At 38.0% G+C, this 26,987-nt stretch overlaps 1 protein-coding gene across 1 annotated transcript in view; it reads right to left on the reverse strand.

The window, feature by feature from the left end:
• The window catches only part of TRIQK (triple QxxK/R motif containing), a 138,978-nt gene continuing 111,991 nt past the window's right edge, over positions 1 to 26,987 (reverse strand). Inside the window, exon 5 of the transcript XR_014952995.1 lies at positions 1 to 26,987. This exon is cut by the window's right edge and continues 6,132 nt beyond it. The gene's annotated coding sequence lies outside the window, so the exon portion shown is untranslated.

Here is a 26,987-nt window from a genome sequence, read left to right on the forward strand (position 1 = left end):
TGCAAATACATTAATTTTATTTATTCATTCTTTTTCCCAAGGAAAGAGGTAAATTACACTATTACAGATAACAAGTACTGAGCAACAGAAAACAAGGATGGCAATGATTTACCACCCAAAACCTGCATAATATTTGACATAACACTGTTGCTTTAGGCTAATTTTAAATGATAAAGCTTTTCTCCGATTCTCAGTTTGCTTCTTTTACCATACTGGTATCATTTTCTTGGAACATATCCCTTAAATTTTTTCAGCTGACTTTGGTCTCCTTGAGGCATTTTTACCCTGTGAATACCTAAGTGAACAAAAGGATCAGATTAGATGGAAGAGGAAACAAATTCAGCAATAGACAGCAACAAGCACTTTGCAGTACTTATCATCAGTGAAGAAGATCTACATCTTTCTCAGATAAATAAGCAAAGAGAAAACCAATGTAAATACAGGGGTAACCTCAATGAATTCAGTGCTACAGACAGAAAATGTACATTTTCAGGGAGCAACACTGACAGAATCTTCCTCAACAAAACAATGTTGTTCTAAATAAAGAATTCTAAGTGCATCGTCCTCATCTGCTTGGACTGGTTTTTATTCAAAATACATAAAATTGGCCAAACCTATTTGAAAATTGATGTTGATATTTATGCTAATAAAATATAATTTATAAATATGAAACATAGGTTACCTTTTCCTTCACATTTGTAACATTTTAGAACATTGTTTTCTACATGGGTAGTGGATGCACAGTAAAAACATTTATATTTTCACAGTAATGTAGACATGTAACTTGCATTGGTATCTATATGCCAACCTAAAAAGACTCATCGTCCTTATTAGACTTAATTAGATCCAGCCACAACCGCCAATTAAGCTGTCACTTAAATATAGAACCAAATGTATGGATTAGATACACAAATTTAATTTAAATTAGTCAGTCCTAGTTGCACTTTTTTGCAAAAAATTGTCTTCCTCACTAAAGGATGTATTTATCTTAGCTTTAATTTTTGCCAGTTCATTGTGAATGCTAAAAATAAAAATAGATAAATTCAAAAAGGAGATATTGTTGGAAAGATCTGAATGTACTATGGTCTGCATTATTTATGAGTGACTAGGGAGTCCAGGCAGAAGGGAAAGTTTGCACTTACAAAGCAAACCCCATACCTTAGAAATATCTTGAGCTTTGAGATAGAGGGTGTTTGTTCAGTTAAAACATGCATATAAAAGCATGCAAAATTACACTTCTAGTCAGTTCAACATATAAAAAGTTGCGTAAAATCATGCAATAGACTAAGCAAGAGCCAACAAATGGACCTTTTCATGTCAGAGTGATTCTCATCCAAAGTCCACTCTTGATGACTCTTTCTGGCATGGCAACACAGAGTAACAAAAATATCAATTTTGAAAAAATCGGAATCACATCAATCTAAGCACAGTTCAAATAGATCTGTTGACTTTCAACACCAGTGTCTAAAGCTGAATTTGAGCTTTTTGATGGAAATTAACAGGCTTGGCTGGCAAACGCCCCCAACAAACTGAATCCCTAACACATAAAAATATCCATCCTCCTATCTACTACAGATTTTAGAAGGCATGTATCCACATTGACTATGCTCACACTAAAATGATTTGCAAACACAAACTGAAAAAAAACCTGAAAAAAAATCCAGCTCTTAGTAAGAAGGCTCACAATTTTTTCTTTCTGAGTAGAATCATACCTTTGGTTATAATGTACCTCCTGATTTAAAACATATATTGAAGAGCATTTTCATGACAAGACAAAGAAAGGCACACATATTAAGGTGTCTAGTGCTACTTGCAAATGTGGTGATGGTGGACTATTGAAGCTACAGTTCATATTGATTCAGGTCCTGTGCACTGTTTTCAGCTCAGGTAGAACCATTAATCCAGAGACAGCAGCTTTGGAACTGTTTCAAGCACAGAAAATCTTATACAAATTCCCTCATGATAGAGAAGGCTATGTTTATCCATCTTTAACTTTTTATCAAAGAACAATAAAAATTCAGATCAATCTCATTGCAGCAAAGCAGGAGAAGAGGGCTTTTCTAAGAGGAAAGTCTACAGGTTGAAGAAGTTTTTTTTTTTGTTCCCTCCTCCCCAAACAGCTTTCTAAAGGGGAGACACAGGAAAAAGATGACAACCAGGCATAGAAAAGATATATTTATTGTCATGATTCTGAACCATCCATCAATTGCTCAATGTAGCCTAATTTAGGCACTTATGCAAGTGAAGGAGGAAAGTGGAAGAGAAAAGGAAATGGCTTGTTGTATTCAATATTCAGCCAAAAGTCTATTCATGTGATGGAAAACAATCTCTCTGATAATCTTTTCTCCACATAATTTGGTATGTAAATTGACCACAATTTGTATGATAGAAGCTGACTTTTAGGTAAATGTTCAAGCCTCAAATCTCCAAGTTTAGTCTAAAGTTTTACCTTTTCATATTTTACACACAACACTTCCTACCTCTTTGGCAAATTTTCTGGATTTTGGGACTGTAATCTGGATTTGGTTGCTTGGGATCCTCCCTGTGTGTAAACTGGAGCTATCAAGAACTTTTTATGGATCTCTGTCTTTTCCACTGTGAAATGCATTTGTGGTCTTCACCTTGTCAAGTTGTGTCACAGTGGGTATCAACCACAGCTGATGCTGGGCAGCAGCAGAATTACAGGAGAATGGACTCATGATATTCCCCCTCTACAGCAGGACACTCCACCACAGTCCTGCCTGCAATGTGAAAGCTGGTCCATGCTCCTAGACAAGGGAATCTAATGCCTTAATAACTTTCCCAGGGCTAGACAGCAGTGTCAGTTTTTCTCTGTTAGCTTTCCTTGAGAATGGCAGAAACAGACAAAATTTCCTGTAAAAACATATGTACATAGTAAAAATTATGACCCAAAAATGTCTTTCCAAGACAAACAACCCACAGCACCATTACCTTTGAGAGTTCAGGTATGTATTCTCATATGTAGGTAAATCTGGTTTGCAGCTCTGCATGACTCACGACTTAATGACTTTAACTGTTTTAACAAAATTGCAAACTTCCATGTAAAGAAATACGCCAATTTCTTTCCTTATCATGTTTTTCTAAATCACAGAAATCCAAAACTCTGACATTGCTTCATCTGAGAATGTTTTCTTTCCTGAAATTCATGTTTAGACAACATATTTATTTTTTAAAAGCCTTGCTTTTTTGAGATTGAACTTGAACTCTACTTACTGGCAAGTCTGCATTTACAAGGCTGGCAGCTAAAAATAACACATGAGGAAAGAAGTCATGTGGAACAAGTCAGGGCACAACACAAAGAAATAAAATTCTTTGCAATATTCTGAACTCATAAAGAAGAAGTTAAAGTTCATGGTCACAGAAGAAAAAGCTTGCATGAATCCCGATATGGTAGACTTACTATAAATTGAAATGCAGCTTACTCCAAAATATTCTTTTGATAGAAGTATGCCAGTGTGGCAATATAAGGAAAGATGAGCAGTTAATCAGGTCACCATTTTTTACACACCCCGATTGTTGTAAGGTATTTCCTGGATTTATGCAGAATTTAAAGATACTGATAAAACTGTAGAAAACTCTCTGCCATGAATAAAACCATCCAAATGAGCTTCAGTAGCTTCAATTTGAGAAATAGTTTAGAAATCAGTTGATTTCAGAGTCAAAACTCATCATAAAATTGATAATAAGTTCCGCTGGACTGTAGCATTATCTATTTCTTGCAAAGTGCTTTGAAGTTTTTAGGAAAAGCTTGATCTGCAAGATATTAAGACATAAATAAGCCACACCATGTATTTTGCATATTAAGAGCATTTCAAGTTAGATATGGGTATAACAATTTTTACTGAACTTTTAATGGTGAGAAACAAAGGTCCACAAGAGTAATTTCTGTAGAATCTTCAACTTAGTATATCTTCTCTAGCAGCAATAGGTCATCATCTTGAAAATATTAATAGAATATTAATATAGTATTAGACATAACTATGACATAACTACCACAGCCTCCTGTAATAATTCTTAGTCAAATTATTAAATTTATGGTGGTTTTCTAATAATTTAGATTTCAAATTAGAACACTTATTTTTTAATCTTCTTTGCCATGTGGTTAAAAATTCTACTTTTTACCCAGTTCTGCTTCAAATTAGGAAGGCTAAGACTTTCAGACTGCCTGCTCAGAAAGAGCCATGTGCTGCATTGTGTAGCTGACTGGCGTATACATAAATAACAGGGCAGGATAAAGTGGATTTGTGAATGGACCTAATCGTGTGCACATGCAAACCAAGAGCATTGGCCTTTTATAGTCCTGTTTGTGCAACACAAGTCACAGAAATGCAAAGCATAAACGTGCTGCTGCCTTTGGGCTACTGAGTAGCTATCGCACAACAATTCGTCTCAAATTAAATGGCTCCAAAGACACTAAATAAGCATGCCATTCACCTGCCAGCCCTTCCTTTATTATGCCTGATGTCATCGTGCTGTATTCTTCCACGGTGGTTGGGCTGTTTGCACCACTGCTGGTTCGTCCCCGGCTGCAGCTATATCACTGAGTTTTCATTCAGCAAACCTGCTTTTATTTGGCAGCATCATGACATCTATCACAAGAGTCAAGAGCAAGTCCTTTTTGCTGCTTTGCCAAGATCTTGAAACTCACCTCCTTGTACAGTGAGCAATTTTGCCCTGAGCTAATGTGATTCTTGACCTATCTAAGAATACTGAGAATCAAACCACTGTCTCTTGGGAGAGGCAGATTTAACAGAATAATATCAAACTCATTGAATCACCATGGCAGCAGATAGAGAGACAGAGTTCTACTGAGTGAAAGGATCTACAGATTGGAGGCAAGGACACAGGGAAAAATACCCTCTTCCCATCCTTCCTCCATGAATACTTCAGAAAGAAGTTCTAGAATATAACTGTGGGGAGGGAAAGCTTTATCACTGCAGCTGGGATGAGCGAGAGCCATCGAACAAAAGGCCAGGAGGGATCCCAAGGGAGGTTAATCAGTGTGTCTGTACGCACATGCAGGATGTGGCTGGAGATTATTCGTGTAGTAATTTAGGGCTTGTGATCTCTATCTCTGATGTTAGCTCAGGTATGTTAGAGAACACCTGAAACATCTCATCTGGTTTGGCCCACTAATCATTCAGAGCAAGGTTGTGGCACCTCATTAACACATTTAAATCAAGCTGGCTACTGAGAAAATAAGCTGCACAGCAAAGTAAACAGTGAAAGAATTTGGGCTTTTATCAGCTCTTCTCATATGCAAAGTACTAATTGATGGAAAAGCTACACTCTGGTAAAGTTTAAAAACAGACTTGCTGTTCCCTTCATAAACAATCAAAAATAAACATAATTACCCAGAAATAAGGCAAGAAAAAGGGTAAGAAATGGATGTGGCCCTCTCTCCTTAGGTGCCTGCTGCTGACCTGTGAGATCTGGGATGGAGGACTGATGTCCAGCTGCCTGACCCTGTGTATCAGGAACCACTACACAGCCTGCATCTCATCCATCTAGCTGCAAACCTGCTTCTTGCTGTACACCCAGGATCAGTATTAATGTATTCCTTCAAAATCCACAGGGAAAAAGATAATAACCTAAACACAGGACTGGCAGTTCTGATGCTCGAACTGATGCACAGGAAGAAGGACAGAAATCATTTGTGGAGCACTGTTTACCTCCTAACTTGCAATGAGATGTCAGTGAGGCTTGCAGTCCCCCGAATTCCCTGGCACACAAGAGAGTTTCGGCTCACTGCTGTGGCTGGTTGTGTCAGGGAGCAGAAGGAGGGCAGAAGGAGGGCACAACTCACAGAGGAAGGAACACATTGCAGTTTTGTGTGGCGAGCATGTTCATTTTAATTGCTGAGGAACAATGCTACTCCACACCACCCACGGCTTGGGCCTGTGGCTTAGTGGCACAGTCTGTCCTTACACATGCAATATGGCTTGCTTGTTTTCTATTATATTTTAACATTGACTTTATAATGAGCAATTTAACAGTTTCCTTGCCTGTTCTGGAGTGACACTTGCACATTGCTTTCATTGTAGCTTTTTGTAATTTGAAGACCGTGTTTCTCTCACCCATGACTCTTGCCAGTCTGGAAGGAAACTGGAGAAGAGTTTTTGATGCCCTGAGCTACTACCTCAGGCAAGCAGCTGCCTGCTTTGCCTCTTCAGACCATCCAACACTAATGTAGGGTCAAAAAGCACTATTTATGCATTGGGAACACACTGATAGTAAATCTGTGATATTTTTAAATAATCACAATGAAAACCAATGTCAATTTTTCCCTGGTGCTGGCATACAACTGAACCTTATATAGGGTTCCCCTTCTTGGAACAATTTTTTGCTAATCTTGATTTGTTTAAACTGCTTTGGTGCATGATTTGATGGAATGTGTGGAGCAGAAGGAAACTTCGGATTGAATGCCAGATGCCTGCTTCATTCCTCTAACCCACAGTGTTATTAAAATATTACCAACTGGTTCTCAAGATCTATCCACTGCAACAACTTAAAAATAATTTGGATATCAGTTTTTTTGCTTACTGTTGTGTTGTGATTGTTGTCTCTGTTGTCACAAGTATGAATATCAGGTAATGGGTACCATTCATTTTTGTAGTTAGTAGTTTTCCTGGGGTGCTAGTGACAGGAGAAATGTATGCATTAAAACAAGCATGATGGAAAGCAGCTCTCTTTATAATTTCAGCCCAGCTGCTGTATTGATGGATACAATCTTTACCACATGCTCCAGGTGGCTTCTAATGCCTGACTCCCTGCAGAAACCTCTATTTACACATCTTAAACCACTTATTGGATTTGAACAGGATTTTTCAGCCTGAGTGCAGTAACAGTGTTCACTTATGTAATATTTGTAAATCCTGGCTTTACATTTCACTCACCAGACTATCTTCAGAGGTATTCAACAGGGCCTTTATGTGGTATGATTCTTGCTTTTTAGTGAGATCCTGTCAACATGTATGGCTACAAAGCACATTGCTAAATTTATTTTCCATCATTGTCAGGGCTTTACAATGAAGTGTAACTCAATTAATCAGCCCTTGCTGAATAGTGCTTTTCTTTGTCACCAGATTTCATATAAAATTCATCTGAAAGCTTTGTATTCAAAGTTCACAAAGGTTAACCTTTATTCAGGGCATGCATCTCCAAAGGCTCTAATCAACTTGTCTACTGTTGTTTAAAACTTCACTTACTACTGTACCAGTTGCTTTGAATTATTGTGTTTGAGACCTTTATTTGGTGCCTGAGTGACTGAACAGACACACTGAAGGCTGAAAAATAAAGGGCTTTTATAATTATGGATGGGTAGAGCACTTACTAAAGGATATATATTCCATCTTGTCTTATGCCTTGCAACTGTCCACCACCCAGATATTTACTGTATGCTTTGTAGCTGTGCAATAAAACTTCAAGTGTTCTCATTCCCTCAATAATTCTGTGCACAGCCCAGATCTTGTATAATGTTTAAGGGACTTAATAATAAGTAAGTGTACTAATTAGTGGAGACAACAGCAGACACCCGTGATTTATAGCAAATGCCCAACAGATGATTACACTGCTGAACCACAAGTAAATCTTTTCAGCAGTGAGCCTTTACAATTAATTGCACATCAGTATACTTATTTTGCTCCTTTATATGAAAGAAAAGGGGAAAAGATGAAAACGTTCCCTTTGAAAGGTGGACCTTATGGTGGCTGCAGGTGTTTCTCCTGATAGAAGGCATTGGTATGCAGAAACAGAACCATTTTCAGATAGGATAAACTTCTATTCCTGTCCTCCTTTGTTTAGTATGAAATATTATTCTCCACTTGACTGATGCTTGCATTCCTTTCCAACACAGTTGGTTTGATTTGTGACCTGAATACAATGACATACATACCAATGATCCATTACATGAACTAACATATTTTGGATTCTTGAAGGTGGGAATGCAAGGGGACAGCAATCTGACTGTATTATTTTTTTTAATTACAGTGTAAATTGCTCATCAGCACTCTTAAACCTTTCTTCTAGGTGTTTTTTATTGTTGTTGGTGTTGTTTTTATTGGTTTTTTTTATTTTTTCTCATTCTAAATTTTATCTAAGGCAAACTGAGACATAAAGAAATCTGACAGAGGGGAGAAGAAAAAGAATTTAGAAAAATAAAAATAATGAAAAGTTTCTAACAGCTTACTTTTTGCAAAACAATATATTTCTTCTTTAAAGAAATAGGTTTCTCCATTGATATAATAGAAAATTGAAGACTATCCACAGTAGCCATTTTTCAAGCAACACTACTATATTCACAAGGCTGTTAATGACATGCTGCATGGCTTCAGGGCAAATCAATTAATCTGAACATCAATATCTCCATCTGTGAAATGAATATAATAATTCTTCCCTTTTTCTTAATTAATTTGCCATATTTTCTCTCCTTGCTTGCCAAGTGCCCATAACATTCATTGTGGAGGTCTAATTCTGGGGAGTGAGAAGGGCTGGCCAGCAGAGAGGTCAAGAACTCAAGGTCTGGTCCAAAGCACTCCTAGATGGTGGGGACCTCTCCAAGAGGGAGTTCTTTTTTCTGCTTGCCATAGGGTAACACTGTTCTATGGAGTCTAAGGGCAAGAGTTCTTGCTGTGCCATCCAGGGAGCCCACTCTGATGCTGTGGTTTGGTCACTGGCCAGTGTTGCCCATCTTTGGCTTAGGGGCATTTGCGCATGAGGCTGTACTTACAGTCAGCTCCCTTGGCATGGTGCAACTCTGAACAGATATCAAAATATTTTATTCAGAATAACTCTAAGACTGCCAGAAGCACAGCAATAAACTGTCTTGGTCTCTCATGAGGTACTGACTAAAAGCTCGCCAAAGTTGATGGGCAGTGCTGTCACTACAAATGGGGTCCGCAGCACTTCAAAACGATTAGAGCCAATTTTACTTGGGAACCATCTCTTCCAGGAGTTACCTATCAGTCACTCTGCTGGCACATTGCAGTCACACTGCTATTACAGCCTAGTCACAGCCCCATTACATGACAGTTTCTTTAGAGCACAGAGCAATCCCATCACACTTACTCTATATTGACAGTTGTACGATGCCACTGTCATATCACAGATATTTCCTTGTCATAACTTAGCGACATTGTAGTCACACGGCAGACACTTTTCAAGAGCATGCTGAATCTTTTGCATGGAAAACTGATAATGGCAGTCCCTGCTTAGTTTTCTCTTACCTGTAGTATGTCAAAAGCATTTTGTGGTGGTCATTTCTACTGGTGCTTTGACTGTGGTGCAAAGAACCATAGAAAAGTTGCCATTCCTGACTACAGACCAAGTCCTGGATCCTTAGAACCACTTTAATGTAAAATCACATTGGAGCTAATTATCTTTACAGCCAGTTTTATATTTGATAGATGCTGCGTAATCTTATTGTTGAAACACTGTAGGCATTTCCTCCAAATTTTGAATTGCTGCCCTTATTAAAGCTGTATGAATAATTAACCATATAATTCTGTTTGCATAATTTCACAAAAAATAGGAACCATCTTTTTTCCAAAACATTCATCATATAATTTCTCTTTTCAACTGTGTAGCCATTGTGTTGCATGTATTTAATAAGCAGCAGGTGAGTTGAGCATAAATATGGCATAATTCTGCTCACTCATTGACTGAGGATTCCAAGGAGTCTGCTAATGTTTTTCAGGTCTTTTGAACAAAATGCTACACTGGAAACTGAAACAGATTTTAAGAGACTTTCCTCCATGTGTCTTTGAAAAATAGTATTTTCCAGCTATTATATCACAAGAATATTTAGAGAGGTAAAGAAGCAATATATGGTCTAGGTGGGAGAGTTTAAATTCTCCATTTCTCTCAATAGAGATTTTCCAGTATTGCCATTCCTGTATACTTATCTGAATATTACAAAATCTTCTTTTCCCTAAATCTTCATCACGACATACCAGCCAAGAAATTTTGTCCTAATTCAATTCATCACCAAAACTCATCTCATCAGCTTGAAGTTATTTCACCCCAGACTCCTAGTTACATAAAACTTCCCAGCACAGAAGAAATAATAATAATAATATAATAACAATAACAATAACAATAACAATAACAATAACAATAACAATAATAATAATAATAATAATAATAATAAATACTTTCCAAATATCTTTTTCTGCCTTTGATATGTAATGGACTATTGATTCCACAAGTAAGTGTCCAAATATTCTGTCCAAATAACATTGGGACTCATAATTTGAAGACTGGCCTTTGTCCCATGTTCCCAGTCCTATGGCTGGACTTCATTAGTGATCCTACACATCACAGAAGTTGCTGTTTACCTTCAAGCACTGAGCTGGATATAGCAGAATAATTTTTTATTAGTTGTAGGCAATGTCAGTTGAAGACAATATAATATTTATTTTTTAATTGTAAGGAAAAATAATTGTAAGTCTTTCTTTTAATTATTTTCTTATAAATCATAGATTCTATTTTATTTAAATTTTGTTAATTTTTTGCTATTCCGCCACCCCCACCCCCCCCCACCCCCCCGCCTTAATTTTCCATAAAGCCATTTGTTTGCTTTAAACTATCTCAAAGACATGTGGTGGTCCTTCTCAGGAGTTGTTTCTGTATACTCCAAGAAGCAGCTCACTACAGTGGGTGTCATACCACATCATGCCCATTCTGGAAGGAGAACTGATTTTTAGTAGAGGCTGACACATTGATTTATTTTCCCGTATGTTGCATTGTGGCATTATCTTCTAATTCTTTAGCTGGTGTATTTGAGATGTGCCTATAAGTTCTTTCCCTACATGTCTTGTTTTCAAATATTCTTGTTCACAAAATGAACAGCATGGTACACTTTGCATCAAAGCTTTATAAAATTCAAAGACAAAGGCTGTCCTTGAAGACTCTATCGCTGATATCAGTGGTGGCAATATGGATCTTGAAGGTCCAATTTTAAAATTACAATCCCTTTTTCCTTTGACAGAGTTCAAACTTGAGCATGACAATGTCAGTTGTATGAAAACTAGGACATTTTTACAAGAAAATCCAACAGAAACCATACAGATTTTGTATCTGAATATCTGAATACTTTATAGACTGTCTACCTGTGCCAGTGCTTATAAATGACACAGGTACGTGGTGTGCCAATGTAAAACCACATTAAACAAGAAGCCTGATGTTCTGATGATGATCTAACATTTACTGTAGTTGATACCCTTAACACTTATACTCATTTTTAGCATTGCATTACTTAGTCTCTTGAAATAAAATTGAAAATTAAATAATCTTAGTGCAAAGTCAAATTAGAAAAGAAGAAATAAGTATTAACATTTTAAGAAATAACCAGGGAAAAATGAGAAAATTATCCCAGAAAAAAGAGATTATATTAATAGAAATGAAAAATAAGCTAATCAAGAAGAGGAACCTGAACACCCACAAAGGAGTTTGCAAGCTGTCCTACATTTATTTTATTCTTATGATTATAGAGATAATATCTCATGACGAATACAAAAAACTAAACCCTACTTGTACTGCTATATGAATAAAATCATAAGCAGCCACATTATGCCAACCTGCCAAGTGAAGGCTTCTAGTAATTTCCCTCTTCACAGCACATTGCATTCTTACACCGCAGACCTACTCAGCATGGTGCAGATCTGTAGCCATTCAGTGGCCTCCAGCTTCAAGATTTCTACCAGAAAGCAACATGCAACAGATGTACATGCGGTGTTGTTTTGAGGCTTTACATGGTGGGGCAGATTCTGCACTAAAAAACCCCTGTTTTTTAGGCATCAAGAACTCACCTCCAAAATTCAAACCTGAGCCCATGAGCTGAAATGTATCTATGCCAGCTTCAAAGGAATTACTCAGGAAGTAGACAATCTTTTCAGATATATACAATTTTCCTAGCACCTCAAAACAAACATATATTTTTTCTCACTTTGGAGGAAAATTGGTTGAAAGCATCTGTTTTTCATGCCTCCACACTTTTTTAATTTAAAGAGCAAACCCAGAAATATATAGCGGAACTAATATGGGCTACAGTCTTTTTACACTCATATGTACTATCTGTAACAGAAGCAATAAAACTTTCAAATACAAACGACCTTTTTTATGTCCACTTTTATTTGTCTACCATTCAAATAATAAAGAAAGTCTATAAAATAGTTCTACTCTGTAACTCATGAAGTTAAATACAACTCACCAAAATAATGAAGGAAAATGTTCTTTTACATATAGATCCGGTTGTAGCTTAATTAAAGTTAAATACATTCCATTGCTATGAGGCACTTCACAGCAATACACAATTTATTATCTGGAATTAGTCACTGGGTGAAAAAAAAAAGTTAAATGCTTGCTGTTTTAGATTAAGGTAGTACAAATGTAGGATGCTACCAATCTCTTTTGTTGTTATTTTTTAACCATGTTAGCAATTAGTTTCAAGAAATTATAAGCAAAGACAAGGAGTTGATTCTTGGATTCTTTTTGTTCATGCAGATAATTTAATTGTGCTTCTATATATTTCAAAATATAAAATTATAGTAAAAAGTTTCAAGTAAGTATGCTTTAATTTTTAAAATGTTTATGAATATGTTTATTTATGCATTGAAATTACCCTATATTTTGGGTTGTTATGAGCAGTATTTTGCTTGTCACTTGGCATTACATGACTCGTGTGTGTAGTGTTTATTGTATATTACTCAGATTAAAAATCTATGTATAGGGCCAGTATAAATGTCATATAATCTACAGCAAGGAAATCCTGGGCTAGAGAGCTGGTGTGTCTCTCTGGTTGCACAAACACTAAGGGGATGACTGGCCAGCACACCAGAGAAATGTCTGCACCCGTGGGGCCTCGGGCCTGCCCATAGCTGAGGGTCATTGCTCAGCCAAGCTCTGCCCATGCCAGAGCCCACATGCTGCAGGACTAGCTGGCCAAAAAAGATTATTTCACAGGTCATGTGCAATGCAGATCTCATTTAACTCATTTAATAAAAAAGATAATCTGTTCTGGAGTGGATACACAGATTCTGCTGATGGTTTCCTGAGTTAAAAAAAATTCTGACTAAATCTGATCACAGTTCCAGAAAAAAAAACCCAATACTTGCTTTACACAGAAGTAGGATTAGAGGGCTTTGTCCAGAAAGTTAACTTAAAAATTGGAGATTTTCTTTCCTTTGTATTATAATGATACTATTACTATGCATTGCAGGAGGCTCCTTAGTTATGTCCACAAACTTTCCCAAAGAAGACCAAAGTTTGAAGAAGTTTGAATATAATGATAGAATACAATGATTTACTATTTGATTTTTCAGCAACTAGAGAATAGATGTGAGGTGAATCAGAAAATTCCAGTGTGATTTTTTAAAAATAGTTTTAGGTAAATTGGGAAATAGCAAAACATCTGGAGGTCAGAGAGAGAAGTACAAGAGGGAACATACTAAAAAGCAAGTGGGAGTTACAATGCAGATTTAAAAGTCATGGTGGAACTCTGGGTACTAACTAGCAATTGTGAGCCAAGAGGAAATATAATATTACTGAGGCACATGTGACAAGACAGAAATAATGAAACCAGAAATTGTTATGCAGTAACTCAATGCAGAAATTACTCAGTGCCTGAAAAGGGCACTTCCATGAACTATCATAGAATGCCAGAAACACAGAATGGTTGAGGTCAGAAGGCACCTCTGGAAGTCATCTAATCCATCGTCCTACACGCTCAAGTAGAAAGATAAGTTGGAGAACATGTGCACCTAAAAACAAAAAAGGAGAAAGGATAGAACCCTTGTTGCACAGGAAATCATTACATGAAGATCTCATAACATATTACAAGCGAATTGCATGGCAAAAGTTCAAAATCACTAATGACTGTGCATAAAGATGATGTGTTATAAAGGTTTCTGCCTAAAGAGAAGGACTTAATTTTGCCAATATGTACCTTCCAACTTCAGCAAAAAAGTCATTCCATTCCAGCAGTACATGATTGGACTGCATAAAGGTCACAATTACCTGCTGAGCCAAATGGGAAATGCAGATGAGACAACAGTTTCCTTTGATGAGCCATCCAATAACGTCATTGAAAAAATAGGCACAAAATACGCCACCATCAAAACTTTGGGGAATGAAAAAATGTGCATTACAGTAATGCTGGCAGTGTTAGCAGATGGTATAAAATTGCCACCGTATGTGATCTTGAAGCGGAAAACAATGCTGAAGGACCAGCTGCCTACTGGAATAATTGTTAGGTGTCAAAACCAAGGATGGATGTCTACAGACTTAATGAAGGATTGGCTGAACATCATTTGGAACAGGAGACCAGGTGTGCTGGTGCACAAAAGGAGAATGCTTCTCCTAGGTACATTCAAAGGGTATCTAACACCAGCAATGAAGAATATCATTGGAGGAAAGAATGCAACACTTGCAGTTGTACCAGCATGTCACAACTGTAGTTGCCTGATGCAGCAGAGAGCAAGCCCTTTAAAGAATGCTTATAGCCTTTATGGCTCTTGGCACAGGATCCTGCTGTAAATCCTACAGGGAAGATGAAGTCCTAGTGCAGCACAGCTTTGTCATTGGATCAAGACAACATGGGATCAGATAAATCCAGATGTTGTCACTTAATACTTCAGGAAAGACTGAATTTCAAATTTCATGAGAGGAGACAGTGATGTTTTGAGTTCAAAGAGGAAGATGAGGGTGAGGAAGACACTAAACATGGGAAAGAATTTAAAGATGGTGAAGAGAGTGTCAGTGAGGGAAATGATTGTGCTAGATGGAAAATTTAAACTGTAACAGTAATAAACCATTAAAGATGAAAATAGACTTTCAGGCAAATATTCAGGCAAATAATTAATGAAATTTCTATCCTTGTTGTGTGTTGGTTACAGATATGTAATAAACTTCTTCGATTATAACCTTTTTATTTAGGGATGTTATTTTAAATTCAACATCATTGTCCCTGAGTAGCATGAGATATTGTCTATAACTTAAAATGTTAGGGAAAATTTTAATGGACAATATTCTGAGAAATCAGTATGAGATTAAGAAATCTGAGGAGCTAACAAAAGCAATTTGTCTGCAACCTATTTTATGATCTGTTATATAAATAGAACATTTGTCAAATTATTTTTAAAAAAGCCAACAACAAACAAACCACTTTTCAACTAGTACTGCTACCGGACTGAATGATAAATTCCCCAAGTTTAGGGAAGACAAGGAGAAGGATTTGTTGTGAATAAGGGTTCAAAGCCTTGTGCATTGTTTTTATTTCAGTGTTGACATTCATCAAAACTTATGGAAATAACCCAAGTATTTCTTTGGCAACCTGTAAAATGTGACGCAAAAAGGCCCACCTGGTTCTCCTCACTCAAACCAAAACCAGTAGACCTGCCATTGCAGACCTTCATCTCTGAAAATCTGAAGATCTGGAGAGTTCACAGATCAAGCTGCTTCAGAGACAGTTGAAGAAGGGAGTTACCTCCAAGACTTTGATCCTTATTGAAACCTTGCCAGAAGAGATCCAGCTCTTGTGATTTCACTTTGTGCAATGAGGCCGTTGTCTACAAGCAGCAAAGCTAGAGGGTTAGAGCTGAAAGCCATGAAATTCTGACCCTGGAAATCAATAGCCCAGCAGATGCCAAAGCTGTGCTGTAGAACAGTTTAAAAAGCCAGTGTCCCACTTGAAACTGAACATGTATCTGTGCCAGGAATGGCCTTGTGAGGCAGCCCCCTGCAACGATGGGCACAACACAATTGCCTGTGCTGGAGAAAGTGAGAGACAGAGAGAGACACCAGCAGCAAGGACAAGAAAAGACAATCATGAGCCAACAAAGTCTTTCCACTGACTTCAGTGGGATTTGGATATATTTGCAAATACTTTCTAACTCAAAGGTCAGCGGTGGAAAATTTGGATGTTTAATACTAGTCTCTTTTTTGTAACAAAATATTCTCAGCCTAAGAATTTCCAGGTGTACAGCACTTTTTGGTTTTTTTTTTTGTGTGTGTGGAGGAGATCAATGGGTTTATATTGTTAACCATACTTGCATTATAACTGGTTCCCCAGTACATTTATTTCTTCATATATATATTGCCGTAGCTATCCATTCCTACCAGCTTTTCAATTCTTTCTTTTTTTTTTTTTTTTTTTTTAACATTGGTACTCGATATAGAGAAGCCAAGAAAATTCAAGGCAAGGTCCAAAGCTGACCATTTTTTTCTTTCTTTTTTAATGAAGACTGCAAACCAGCACTGATGTAAATGTATGTCTACAGTTTATAAGCACATCGACCTCCCTGCCATTCTGTGATGGAGCCTTAGAATTCACACAATGCCTGTCACTATTTTTTAGACATTTAATAAATCTGGCTCAATGATTTTCTGACAATTCTCTACCAAAATTATTCAGGCAGTCTGAGACCTTCTTTAAAAATAAAAAAGGAAAGAAAGAAAAAAAGTCAAAAACACTGCTGTATGGATTCAATTTTGAGTCAATAAATTGTTGATTAATCTGGCTCATAGTGTGTATAAACTCAGGTTTAGCTCTATTGGTAATCATCTCCAGAGTGCCATACAGCTTCATGCTTTCATTTCACACCAAGGGAGCAAGGATTAAATCCCTAATGGAGAAGACATCCAAAAAGGTTTAGTCTCTGCAACAAGCACAGTCCCCATGGCAGCATATTTGTATATACAGCATGTGAACGTGTGGAGAGGAAGGAGAGACTGGTTAAAAAAAAAGAAAAAAAAGAAGGTGAAGGATGACAACAGAAAGGAGAAGGAGAAATCCAAGTGGAGCAGGCAGTAAGTTTAACAGGGTGCATTGCTGTTTGTTAGGCACCTCCACCAGCCACACTCAGGTGGCATAGCATAAAATATGTCTCCTGCTCTGAGTGACAACATATGTAGGGTGACAGTCTGAGACTATGAGCTCTTGTGTGCAGGCTGCTGATAGCCCTAAACTCTTAACAGCTCCATGAGCTCATTAGTATGCCGCCCTGACCATTAGGCTTTCTGCAAAATGTGGTTTTACCCAGATCTGTATTTTCCATCATATAATCTTCACAAAGCTGTCCCAAGATCTCTAATATAGCAGTGTTAAACAGAATGCATTTGCAAGGGTTTCTTCTTTTCTCAGAGAATTTTAATCCCATTTATTGGTAACTAGCTTTTAAAATGACATTTTTCCTTGCTGCATTTAGCTTAGTCCAAGGGGAAAAGAAAAAAAAAAAAAAAAGATGCCAGATGTCACAGGGCCAATAAGCAGGTGGGCCGAAGCTTCTGTACCAATTCAAACTGGCACCGCATCAAACCTGGTGGGTATAACCTTTAATTCAGTGCTTCCCTGGCACCAGATCTAGTGCCATCTGCTTAGCTTTGCTAAGCTGTGCTTGTTTCTGTGCAGGGACGATGCCAACAATGCAAACTGTCTCCTACATGTGCAGGGAATCATCGGTGCAACTAGTTTTTCAAGACCCATATGGTGGCATCTGCAAATGTACACTGTCAGCATTGCTACTTGTACCACCCTTCGTGTTTAAGAATGGAAAGAGAGAGCCCTGCTTTGCAATTCACATCAAGCTGAAAGGATATTCTCTCCCTCTGCACTCCAGCTTTTAAGGGCAGCCCTGGGACAAAGAGAACATGTAACTTTAAAAGAGGAAGCAGTATAGAAATCAGGCTTGGAAACTGGGGAAAAACAAGAAACAGTTGGCAGAAAAAAGGATGATTTTATAGAAACCCTCTTAAATCATTGCCTGAAAGCTTCCCCAGTGTAGTTAAAGCCAAAAAATCACTGTATCTTGACTCTTGGAGCTATTAAATAGGTTCATTTCCAAGTCACCCCAAGACATTAACTCTTCCACTTGTCAGACATAGATGGCATCCTGTCACCTCTTCTCCATGAAGTGGTACCATCAGAGGGACAGAGTAGGTAGAGGCTGACTACTTTGATGCTTATTCCAGGCGTTAAGAAGAATAGCTACTCACACAGAGTGAGGAAAGAAATTATAAGCCTGTGCACAAAGATGAGCAAATTCATTTCAAGCTCTCCAATTTAAGTTTCTCTTTGTTAAGAGAGCAGCAATGCTTCCTTCCAACTGCAAGGATGGCAGGGGGTGGTACGTGGCCATGGACAGCTGGTGCCTCGTCCTGTCCTCTCCTGTCCTGCCCTCTCCTCTTCCCTCATGCTGTCACACACTGTCCTCGAGAGCTCAGGCTTTGCCAGCACTTTGCAGAGCCAACAGGTGTGTGTGTGTGTGTGTGTGTGTGTGTGTGTGTGGTTGGACGGGAAGGGCAGAGCGGTACCATCCTTGCTCACGCCTCTGAGCACTGGCTTGGCATTTTCCACTCCATAATTTGGCCAGTCAGACATTGCCACTGGCTCTGATATGTTCCCACCTATCACTTATGTCAGTAAGCAAGTTTCCTGACACACTGCTCTGCCAGCCATCACCAAAACACCTCTGTGCGGTCAGGAAAAGTATGTGTTGACCACAAAGAGCAGCTCTCCTTACTGCAAAATGATTAAGTGCTCTCACAGAGGGCCAGAAAAATTGGCACTGAGGGGTTTGAACAAAGACCCTTCCTTCAGATTGCAGACACTGTGGTGGAATGGTTAAATAAAAATAGAAGACTTTTTTTCAGTGGAATAATTTTCCATATTTGATTTCATGGAAATTTTCTATTGATCTAACACGCTTCCAAAAAAATCACATTCATATAGGGCATAATTCTATCTGACAGTGTGGCTTAAATCCTTCTTCCTTCTTCCCTTTCGCCATGTTCCTCTGATTCCCAAACATGTCTGTAACATTTTTAAATAAGGAAAGGATTAATCCAGCAGCTGGGGAATTCTGAAGCCTGCTACCACTGTCCTTTGAAACCTCAAGCAGGTCTCTATTCCTACAACAATATGGGCTCCCCTCCTCCTTTTCTCTAAGTGTCATTGCAATCCCACTGCATCATCAGTATTTCCCTCTCTGGGTCAAATTCTGCTTATAGGTCAAAGGGGAGGCAAAAATTATTCTTAATTTGCCTGTGCCTGAAAGTTATGAACCTTCACTAATTCATAGCTTGGTTTCAAGATGATTGGATTGAAAATGTAACAAGGTATGCTGGTATTAATCTTTCTTTATTTTTAATTCTATCAATTGGGTTATCTTTCCTTTATTTACTGCAAGATAACTGATCAGCACCAAACACAGCTGCAAGCCATGTCATTCATGGTAATGAATGAGGACTTTTTGGTTGCTGTTATGAACTTGCAGATAGCTTTAAAGTGTGACCTTTAAATCACGCTAGTCCAAAACTGCCATTTTTTATTTTTACAATCCATATGTTCCTTTCCTTGACATTCTATCTCCTGAAAAATTATAATTAAAGATTATAACTAATAGAAATTAACACTTCCTTTGTGGACGACCAGTCTCTCTTAGGCAGAAAGATACAAGTAGAAGAAAGATTAATTTATGACTTTGCTACATTGACAAAGAATTTATCACAGTAATCTGGCTCTGAGTGTAAGAGTATAATTTCTTTCTCTAAAATAGTTTACTATGATTGGTATACAACCTGCATGAAGTTTCTGAAGGTCTCATCATGCATACTTCTACAAACAGACAAGAAAAAAATTGCACTTCTTGCAAGTTTGATTTGGATGTTGCTAGAGCATTGCAGAAAACAGTTAATGGCCCAAACCCACTGCTTGCACTGTTAGGCAGCATTTTTGTTTCTATAAGGGAAGATTACTTGCAAATACTCCCTCTTGTGATCAAAGCTAGAAAACCAATGGAATAATTTCCCACTGGTTCAAATCTTTCCGATTGACATTGTTCAGGTGTTACAAGTAGCCTGCATGCAGGATTTTTAAGCCCTTTCATTATTTGATCTTGTAAAAGTGATGGTTGCCTTTCAGAGACATTAAAGAAAGGATCATTCATATCCTGATGAGGCAATGTAATGGATATGCTGAGCTTCTTGTTTAATTTCATTACTCATATGAAGAGGCCATATTTGAAAGGACATATTTGGTTCTCCTTTCCCAGTTGATAAGAAAATATTTTAAAATTGCATTGGTTGGTGAATCTTCAATGAAATAAAGGAGTGCTTAAAACAAAACCTCAAAGATCATTTTTTCATCTTAATGTCTTCATTGAGTTAGAAAAATATACTTTATTCTGTCATAAATACCTTCACCCTTGAATTTCACCCTTTGACATGGAGTAGCCACTGGACAATATGAGGTGCAAAATACCTACTTTAGACTTTCCACAAGAGTGATTAAAATGCATACAAAGATCTAAAAAAACAAAACCAAAATACATAACCCACGTTCGAAAGAGCTCTTAAGCTGCATTTTCCTGCTTAGTCCGAAAGAAATGCTGGCCTTAGAAAATTCGTTTTAAGCCCATGGAATGACATCTGAGTTCTCACTCAGAAAGCTCAAGTTGACAAAAATCTAATTGTATCTCTTAACTAATTTTTATTTTTCATAAAAATATTAATTAGGCCCTCAGTGGTGCCTTGTTCAGATTAAAGTCTTAAGTTTAGTGTCCTCACATGTTACTGAGAGCTTGTCATTAGTGCATGCTCTTTGTTTAACTTACTAGAGGAGTGCCATTATTGATTTTCTTCAATTAGTCACCATGGAAGAGGAATGACACTTCACAAATTAAGTCTTGGGAATGGTTTGATGAAGAGAATTTTGTCTTGTCTTATTTTGGCTTGTTTTCTTTTGTTTTTATGATGAGAAAATGTTAGTTAAAGACAAAAATTTGCTAGGGAAGCTAGAAATTAAAGACCAGACTTTGATCTATTTATGCAATTTCACCAAGCTCTAGTTGCCCTTTCCAGCTGCCCAAGGTAAATTAAAAGGAACCATGTTCACTCATGATTTTCTATGTGGAGACCAAAACTGTGAATGCATCTGGATTTGCTTGTCTTTCTAAAAACTACTGCATGAAATGTGCACGCACTATTGCACAGTCAGTGGAGAGCCTCTATGCTGAGCCACAGCCAACCATGTCTCTGGAGGATCCCAGATCTCCGTCACTCTCCTTTCCTTGCATTCCAGTGCAGAGGTTTACCTGGTTCTAGTTCCACTGGGTTTTCTCCTGAATGTTTTTGTCTGGTTGACCTTACAAATACCACTGAAGGACCTGAATCAACAAAAAGCTTTTGCATGCTATTTTACTGCTACATATTCTGTGTCATCTACATTCTATATCTAAACCTATAAAATAACACTTATGCTTGGCCAATTTTCTTCCAGGGTCCTCAAGGCTCAGCAACAGAGTCCCACACGCTCCAAAGTAAGAAATGATCAATAGAATGTGCCCCCAGTGTTTTTATTCATCTCACTTGTTTGTCTCAAAATATTCATATCAAATTATTTATTTCCCGTCTGTAAGCAACAACTTAACCTTGGTTTGTCTTAGTTTCTAAATGAAAAATCCCCAAATAAGCCAAGTAGAATAGAGAAGACAAGGCACAGCCCTCAGCCCAAATTTTGCTAGAGCACCAGACTTGCATTTCACAGGAAACAATGATCAGGGTAAAATCCTTAGTGCTTTTCACACTCCACTGAATACTATTCTAGGGAGTTTTCTTCAGGGCCATTAAAAAGCACATGCAAGAAACAGTCTCTGGGTTTTGGAAGTTCAGAGGACAGCAAGGCTGGCTCCCTGCAAGCAGGGCTGACCTTTCTAAAGCATTTATTCTGGCATTCCAGGGGCTGAATAATCTGAGAGACAGACATAGAGCACATATAAATAAATGAATCACACAGAGGAATATGAAAATTCCCATGCAGGATATGCCTTTTGCAAGATGTTAACCCTTTCTGCAGAGAATTTATGGACAAAGATGTTGTGTTGATAGCTCCAGTCATCTGTGCTAACTCTGCCATAACTTCATCCATGTGGAGTGAACTATGTCTTCAGCAATGTCTGGAATGTTCCCACATCTGCTTAATTTGTTTCAGAAATGCCAGCAGTGTCACAAAAATGTTCATCTACACAGGCTTGTACAGGGTCTCAAGCTCTAATAAATACTACTACTTATGAATCAGTGACATTATTTTTGTATCTTTAAACCGATTAAACATAATGAACAACAACAGAGAAAAGAAAAGTATAATCCCCACTGCCATTACATTCCCATTTAAACAGATGTTTCCTTTCCTTGTTTTATAGACTGGAAGAAGTAAATTAGTTGCAGAGTTTGACAACACATTTTTTACACCAGCTTACAAACTATTTAAAATCACTAAGCAGGAGTATTAGCATTGCATTTGCTCCAAGGCTACTATGGTGGTGAAATAGGTTTAAAGGCACTTCCTAAAGCCTATGAATGATTCAAACCCACTTAATATGTAAAATCATATATACATGCCCTCTCTCAGATATTACACGCTGTGCCTCTCTGCTAAGGAATACCCACCAGCATCTAAAGTATAGTCTTTATTTTTATTGAAGAGAATTCCAGCTCTGAATGGGATCACTTGCCAACCACTGTAGAAACATATAATCTCTGTTCACAATGAATTTATAGTAGGATTGTAAATCGAAAGGCAAAAGGAAGATCGAGTCAATGAACAAGAGGATGAGAAATCCAGGAGAGGTTGTAGCATCCTAGAACAGAGATGCTTAACCACTCTCCAGATTCAGACAGCCAGGTATATATTGATCTTGTCAGAGTGTGTGATTATCCTGTTATGTCATTCCTAGCTGGCAAAACCAGTCCTTGTTTGTTCAGTTGATAATTATGCTCCATCCTGGCATGCTTTCTGCCCCCACCCAAAAAAACCAATTGTTATCAAATCACCCTGGGAAAAAAAATACTAGTATTTATTTGCTGTAAGGAATGCCTGTAACAAGAAAAAAAAAAAAAAAAAAAAAAGGGAAATTTTTGAGGTGACGTTGCACTACCAAACTGTTATAGACAAACATTGAAAAGCATAGGCTGAGCATATTTTCATAGAATAGAAGGTTGTCCTGGTTCTCACCAGGAGAGGGTTAATTTTTGCAGAGGGCCATGGCTAGGACCTGGAGGTTATTCTCTACCACCTACCTTTCTGGGGATGGGGAAGGTCTCCCTTCTCTGTAGGGGTAGGGTGGTAGTAGTGTCTCCCTCTGGGATAGTGGTGAGCATTTGCATGTGAATCCCTCCAGTCTCTTAAACATCTTTGTTATTAAATATCATTGCTGTTACTGTTAGTTTTCTTATCTAATTGCTGCATCCAGTAAATTGTTCTTATGTGCTTTTTACCTTTTGTGCCTCTAATTCTCCTCTCCAGCCTGATGCAGGGGAAGGTGTCAAGTGAGGAAGGGGGAGTGGAAAACTGGACTGTGGTTTAGAGCAGTTTCAGTGGGAACACTAAATTGGAGAACACCATTCCTAAAGCAGAAAAAGGTAGATTCCCATACTGTCAAATGCACATGTTTCAAAGAAGAATACACAAAACCTTGCATTTAATTCTTGGCCTCACGTGCAGCCCATGTTGGGTTAGGTCCTGCAGGAAACATTACAGGTGGAGGTGCATGAGTAAATATCCAAAGGTCAGGTCAATCAGCAGGAGGATTTTGCACAGAGGCAAGCTACCAATTTCAAGTATGCATGAACAAGGAAAGATTTGGGCTCAGAAAGCACTGAAATGCAGTTCTTTTGGAGATGGCTGAAGTATTGTGGCAAATTAACACTTTCTTTTCTTGAAAGCTGTCTTGTGAGCTTTGGTGAAGGAAGTGAAATGAAACTCTATCCTGCTACAACTTCAAACCTTGGCTGCGTGGCAGTAACACTTGCATGGTGTCAGGGACTACCTGGTCTAACAGCCTCCACACCCCTAAGATGCCAATATGCTCTTAGTTAAAAAGATGGACTCAAAGATTAATAACATCCAGTTTGCAGCCATCCTGAGGCATGACAGTGAGGTATGGCACTGCCATGGCAGTGAGACAGAGAGCTCCATATTATGGAAGTGGAATCAACAATTCTTTGTCTTCTTAAATCAGAAGTTTGCTACAATGAACAAGCAGCGCTTCTCTTAATGGCTTGTCTTTCCCAACTTTGAAACTTCAGCATAATCTCAACGAAAACACAGATAAGAAAAAAATCTCTGTAGTGCATGTAACAGCTTGTTCGATGCAAGGGAGAGAGACACTGTGGAATCAAAAGAGGACAACAATATCTCAGAGAAGTCTTCAGATGATGAGAAAATGCAAGTAGATTGAACCTGTTGGCAAACACACTCTCTTTTATTCACTTCTGCAACTGAACTGCCTGACCCATTAGAGGAATGGCACTCATACACAGCCTTCTAGCCTAGTTACTTACCTAGAGGTTGGCATTAACCCTACAACAATATAGTTATGAGGAAGATGCAGGAGACAAAATATCTGTTTTTCACAACAGAAGATCAATCTCAGAGATAGTACAACCATATGACTGAGCGGACGGAAAGTTTGGGACACAAGATACATAAGCAAAACTTCAAAACCATTTAAAACAATCTGTGGAACAATTCTGTGGAGCAGAAATTCAGGAGATATGCAGGAGAAGAATACCATCTTAAGAGGGAGAATTGAATAGCATGTTTGAAGTTACAGCAAGAATACAAAGACAGAAAAGTACAGGCGCAGCTAATGCAAACTGCTCCATTGATATATATGTCTTGATCTATAATGATTCTGGATCTGAACTTTTCCTACATTTAAAAGAAAGGCAAAGAATAAATAGCATTAAATTGGTTTGAATGAAAACAGGAAATGAGAATTGAAATCTGACTAAGAAAACCAATGGTCCCACAGAAGAATAAATATCGATAACATACATGTAATTCAAATTGCAGTGCTCAAAGTGACTCTAGCAGTGCTGTCACAGAGTCTAAGAAGCCTACAATGCAACTAAGTGCTCTATGTGTACCTCTCCCACAGCTCTGAAGATTTCTATGCTAAGAGAAGCAGCAGTGAAAGTAAGAGAAAATTCAAGTACACTGTTTAGTTCCAAGAAGGGACCAAACAATCACCTGTAAAGGATTTGGAAAACAAACAAACAAAAACCAAGATTTAAGGGAAAAAAAAAAAAGAAACCAAACCCAAATCTCCACAACAATGGTAATGACAAAACAGGAAAAGAAATTGAAAAGCAGTTAAGTGGTGCACTCTGAAATGTCTCCACTGAATTATGATAAGTATGTATTAGCTGCAGTATGTTTATCTATGTCCACAGGAGAGGATTAGCTGCAAACATTCTTCTGAGATAAACCAGAACTATTTGGTGCTGGCACTGTTAAATTTTTGTGATATGCAGGTGTTTGAAGTATGTGTGCAGCTTCCGCATTGGTTTTGTTCCAGGTATTTCCACTGAGAGCATTTTTACACACTAGATGTGACGAGGTACATAGAACAATGGCAAACACTCTGTGCATCTAGAAAAAAATAGCTTTATTCACATTGAAGCTTGAAATAGTTTTGTGTGTTAAAGGCAATGAATGTAAATACTCCCTTTGACAGGAAAACTTGGGGTTAGTGAAATTCACCCACTTCCAGTTGGCAGGCATCCCCACATGCTGAGCAGTGCAGTGCTCCTTACAAATGGACGACAGCACAGCTGCCCCGTTTCTGACAGGAGAGAGGGCATGGTGTGAGCAGGGGTTTAGGGGCCCTTGGGTAGAAGGGTGGGTGAAAACTGTCCTCCATAGTGCCTGATATCTTTGCAATGCACCCGTGCTGCACCAGAGCCCTTCTCCCAGCCCACTGCAATTTCTGTCCTGCTCTAAATGGCTTCACACAAAGTCAAGATCTGCAGTTTGTCACCTCCCACCTCTTCCTGTTCCCAAAGCCCTTCAACACAGCTAGGCTCCAAGGGTCCAGTTTTCCTAACCCTTTTGAGGTGATAGGCTTGGAAGATTTCTCCAGTGACTTTGAAAGTCACCTGCTTTCTCTCATTTGATGTCTTTTCTGATGTCCTCTGCATCCTTATTGCCCTGAATGTAATAGCTATCATTTAGCAGTAATTTAGGTATTTATTTCAGAAGTGGTGCTCTATGTGTCATACAAAACCTAGGCACAATTCTGATGACTCACTCCAATAGCCTTGATGGCAATCTAAACACCTGAAGAGGATGTCAGTTAGACAAACCCCCTGAAGTTGTACAACTGCACATTTTTAACTTCTCCAGTTTTCACTGAAAAGCAATGTGTTCCAGTTAGAGGATTTTTCCAAATAAGTAATTTCCTACATCAGCAAATCTAATTCCTACTATGATTTACAAATATTTCATTCTGACAAAGAATGTTAATTGTTCTTCTTCTGCCATTCCTGCTGTTCCACAACTGCTTGGTCTACACTACATGTACCTAAGATGTCAAGGCAGCTCTCTGCCTTCAGACTGATTCATGTGTAAGGCCACTATAGACTTCTACACTGCATGTTTTAAACTTTTTTCTTCTGCCTGCTGAAAGCCACATTCTCAACCCCTTTGCAATGTGACCTCTTGTTTACATGTAGTTTCCAGTGTGTTGGATGGTTTATTCTTTTTAAATCTTCACTTGTCAGTGTTCCAGTTTCTGAAACACGTTATTTTGCTCTATGGTGCAATGAGACCTTGAAGTCTCCAACTATTTATCTACATGCACCCTTCTCCACTACACCTTTCATCACAGGTGATTCCTATTAGAATTTTGAATTCTCTATGAGATCACATTAGTATTTCATTACTAGTAAGCATAATTTTTTTTTTGTTTCACTCTTGTTTTCTTAAAATCTCACATTTAACTTCTCATTGAGTCATACAACTTTCAGATGAAGCCACCAAGGATTTTTTGGCACTAACCTTGAGATGAAATAAACGTATTTCCAAACATTAAAGATTACAAGTTACTGATAGGTTCCAATGGACTGTGGATCTACTCCTGTGTCTCTTGAGTTAATGGGATTTTTACTTCTGGTCACGGCTGGGACTCCAT

Source organism: Lonchura striata, chromosome 2 (genome assembly GCF_050655825.1).
Source record: "Lonchura striata isolate lonStrDom1 chromosome 2, ASM5065582v1, whole genome shotgun sequence".
Lineage (NCBI taxonomy): Eukaryota > Metazoa > Chordata > Aves > Passeriformes > Estrildidae > Lonchura > Lonchura striata.